General features: G+C 39.3%; 1 pseudogene across 1 annotated transcript; it reads left to right on the forward strand.

Annotated features, from left to right (window-relative positions):
- Window positions 1-2,647: 2,647 nt before the first annotated feature.
- On the forward strand, window positions 2,648-3,455 carry LOC308238176 (microtubule-associated protein RP/EB family member 1-like; annotated as a pseudogene). The gene has a single exon. The product of its transcript is annotated as a microtubule-associated protein RP/EB family member 1-like (transcript).
- Window positions 3,456-4,192: the final 737 nt, after the last annotated feature.

A 4,192-nucleotide genomic window follows, 5' to 3' on the forward strand; every position in this document is an offset into this window, starting at 1 on the left:
CACCTAACACACAATTCTATCCTACCAACTCAGGGAAGCAATGAAAATGCAGCATCAAAGAAAGATCACAAACGAAAGAAATGGAGGAAAACAAACGACTGGATATAGAATTCAAAACCACGGTTATAAGGCTTTTCAAGAATATCCGATAAATATAACGAGACCCTCGAAGATATGAAAAAGGACCAACTAGAAATTAAACATACACTGACTGAAATAAAAAATATTATACAGAGACCCAAAAACAGACTAGAGAAACACAAGAATCAAGTCAAAGAATTGAAATACGAAGAAGCAAAAAACACTCAACCGAAAAAGCAAAAAGAAAAAAAAATCCAAAAAGTTTAAGATAGTGTAAGAAGCCTCTGGGACAACTTCAAGGTACCAACATCAGAATTATGGGGGTGCCAGAAGAAGAGAAAGAGCAAGATACTGAAAACCTATTTGAAGAAATAATGACAGAAAACTTCCCCTACCTGGTGAAAGAAATAGACTTACAAGTCCAGGAAGCCCACAGAAACCCAAACAAAAGGAATCCAAAGAGGACCACACCAAGACACATCATAATTAAAAAGCCAAGAGCAAAAGACAAAGAGAGACTCTTAAAAGCAGCAAGAGAAAAACAGTTAGTTACCTACAAGGGAGCACCCATACGATTGTCAGCTGATTTCTCAACAGAAACTATGCAGGCCAGACGGGAGTGGCAAGAAATTCTCAATGTGATGAATAGCAAGAACCTACAACCAAGATTACTCTACCCAGCAAAGCTATCATTCAGAATTGAAGGGCAGATAAAGAGCTTCACAGATAAGAAAAAGCTAAAGGAGTTCATCACCACCAAACCAGTATTATATGAAATGCTGAAAGATATTCTTAAAGAAGAGGAAGAAGAAAAAAGTAAAGATAAAAATTATGAACAACAAATACATAGCTATCAACAAGTGAACCTAAAAATCAAGTGAATTAAAAACCTGAGGAACAGAATAATCTGGTGAATATAATAGAATCAGGGGCATAGAAAGGGAGTGGACTGATAATTCTCAGGGGGAAAGGGGTATGGGGGGTTCATGAAGAGACTGGACAAAAATCATACACCTATGGATGAGGACAGTGGCGGGGAGGTAAGGGCAGAAGGTGGGGTGGGAAATGGGTGGAGGGGAGCTATGGGGGGAAAAAGGAGAAACAATTGTAATAATCTGAATAAAGATTTATTAAAATAAAAAAAGACTTAACTACAACAAGGCTGTGCACACAGCCCACAAAGGGGTGCACCAAGAGTGTTCACCTCAGGTTTCTGGGGAGGCTGATCCACTGTGCCCTAGAGGACACCTACCACACAAAGCTACTTTACCAACTCAGGAAAGCAGAAAAAATGCAGAGGCAAAGAAACAGATCACAAATGAAAGAAATGGAGGAAAACAAACGACTGGATATAGAGTTCAAAACCACTGTTATAAGGCTTTTCAAGAATTTCCTAGAAAAGGCCGATAAATTTAGCGAGACCCTCGAGGATATAAAAAAGGACCAACTAGAAATTAAACATACACTGACTGAAATAAAAAATATTATACAGAGACCCAACAGCAGACTAGAGGACCGTGAGAATCAATTCAAAGTAGCAAAAAACACTCAGCCGGAAAAGCAAAAAGCAAAAAGAATCCAAAAAGTTGAAGATAGTGTAAGGAGCCTCTGGGACAACTTCAAACGTACCAACATCCAAATTATGGGGGTGCCAGAAGAAGAGAGAGAGCAAGATACTAAAAACCTATTTGAAGAAATAATGACCAAAAACTTCCCCCACCTGGTAAAAGAAATAGACTTACAAGTCCAGGAAGCCCACAGAACCCCAAACAAAAGGAATCCAAAGAGGACCACACCAAGACACATCATAATTAAAATGCCAAGAGCAAAAGACAAAAGAGAGAATATTAAAAGCAGTAAGAGAAAAACAGTTAGTTACCTACAAGGGAGCACCCATACGATTGTCAGCTGATTTCTCAACAGAAACTATGCAGGCCAGACGGGAGTGGCAAGAAATATTCAAAGTGATGAATAGCAAGAACCTACAACCAAGACTACTCTACCCAGCAAAGCTATCATTTGGAATTGAAGGGCAGATAAAGAGCTTCACAGATAAGAAAAAGCTAAAGGAGTTCATCACCACCAAACCAGTATTATATGAAATGCTGAAAGGTATTCTTTAAGAAGAGGAAGAAGAAGAAAAAGGTAAAGATAAAAATTATGAACAACAAATACTTGTCTATCAACAAGTGAATCTAAAAATCAAGTGAATAAAAAATCTGATGAACAGAATAAACTGGTGAATAGAATAGAATCAGGGACACAGAAAGGGAGTGGACTGACAATTCTCAAGGGGGAAAGGGGTGTGGGAGGTGTGCGGAAAGAGACTGGACAAAAAGCATATACCTATGTATGAGGACAGTGGCGGGGAGGTAAGGGCAGAGGGTGGGGTGGGAACCAGGTGGAGGGGAGCTATGGGGGGAAAAAGAGGAACAACTGTAATAATCTGAAAAATAAAGATTTATTAAATTTAAAAAAATTAAAAATAGGTCAGACGGTTTGAACGAGACGAAGATGGAACCGAAGCCAGGCATAGCAGTAGATGTGGTTCCACCGTGAGCCGAAGATGGCAGTGAACATATATTCAACGTCAGTCACCAGTGATAACCTAAGTCAACATGACATGCTGGCCTGGATCAATGAGTCCCTGCAGTTGCATCTGACAAAGGTTGAACAGTTGTGCTCAGCTGACCTATTGTCAGTTTATGGACATGCTGTTCCCTGGCTCCATTGCCTTGAAGAAAGTGAAATTTCAAGCTAAGCTAGAACATGAATACATCCAGAACTTCAAAATACTACGAGCAGGTTTTAAGAGGATGGGTGTTGACAAAATAATTCCTGTGGACAGATTAGTAAAAGGAAAGTTTCAGGACAATTTTGAATTCGTTCAGTGGTTCAAGAAGTTTTTTGATGCAAACTATGATGGAAAAGACTATGACCCTGTAGCTGCCAGACAAGGTCAAGAAACTGCAGTGGCTCCCTCCCTCCCTTGTTGCTCCAGCTATGAACAAACCGAAGAAACCTCTCAGCTCTAGCAGTGCAGCTCCACAGAGGCCCATTGTGACACACAGAACTACTGCAACCCCTAAGGCTGGCCCAGGTGTGGTGCAAAAGAATCCTGGTGTGGGCAATGGGGAGACGAAGCAGCTGAACTGATGCAGCAGGTCAACGTATTGAAACTTACTGTCGAAGACTTGGAGAAAGAAAGAGATTTCTACTTTGGAAAGCTAAGGAACATTGAATTGATTTGCCAGGAGAACGAGGGGGAAAACAACCCTTTATTGCAGAGGATTGTGGACATTCTCTATGCCACAGATGAAGGCTTTGAGATACCTGATGAAGGGGGCCCACAGGAGGAACAAGAAGAGTATTAACAGCTTGGACCAGCAGAGCAACATCCGAATTCTTCACTCCAAATCATGTGCTTAACTGTAAAATACTCCCTTTTATTATTTTTTAGAGGACTCACTGGTTTCTTTTTATAAGCAAAAAGTACCTCTTCTTAAAGTGCACTTTGCAGAAGTTTCACTCTTTTTTCAATAAGTTTGAGTTAGGAGCTTTTACCTTGTAGCAGAGCAGTATTAACATCTAGTTGGTTCACTTAGGGAACAAAGAGGCTGACCATGGGCTCACCATATGGATGCTGGTAACACTGATTGCTGGAGAAGGTGTTTTTATGTGATATGCTGAGGTGAATACCTCAGTAGTGAAATGTAAAGACTGATTTTAATTTTAAGCTAGTGTGAAATTTTGGCAGAGAATGTTTTAATAAATGAATGCCTTAAGAGTAAAAAATAAAATAAAAAATAAATAAAAATAAAAAAATATTTTAAAATATGGGACGATTAGAGCCTATCTTGTAGGGTGCTATCTTTCTTTCAGGATTTTAAATAAAATCCTTTATGTGAGAAATGAAAAAAAAAAGTAGATTCAGGAGGGAAGCAACAGATCAGAGAAAACATAGAGAATGATGACAGAAGTGAGAGATCAGAGAAAATGGTGAGAAGGAAGAGTGACAAGTCAAATGAAAGATCAGACAAAATGAAGGAATTCAGGAGGGTGGTAAGAGATTGGAAAAAATAGACTGAATGAGGAGGAAGCAAGATATCAG

The sequence above is a fragment of the Plecotus auritus genome, assembly GCF_963455305.1.
Source record: "Plecotus auritus genome assembly, chromosome: 13".
NCBI lineage: Eukaryota > Metazoa > Chordata > Mammalia > Chiroptera > Vespertilionidae > Plecotus > Plecotus auritus.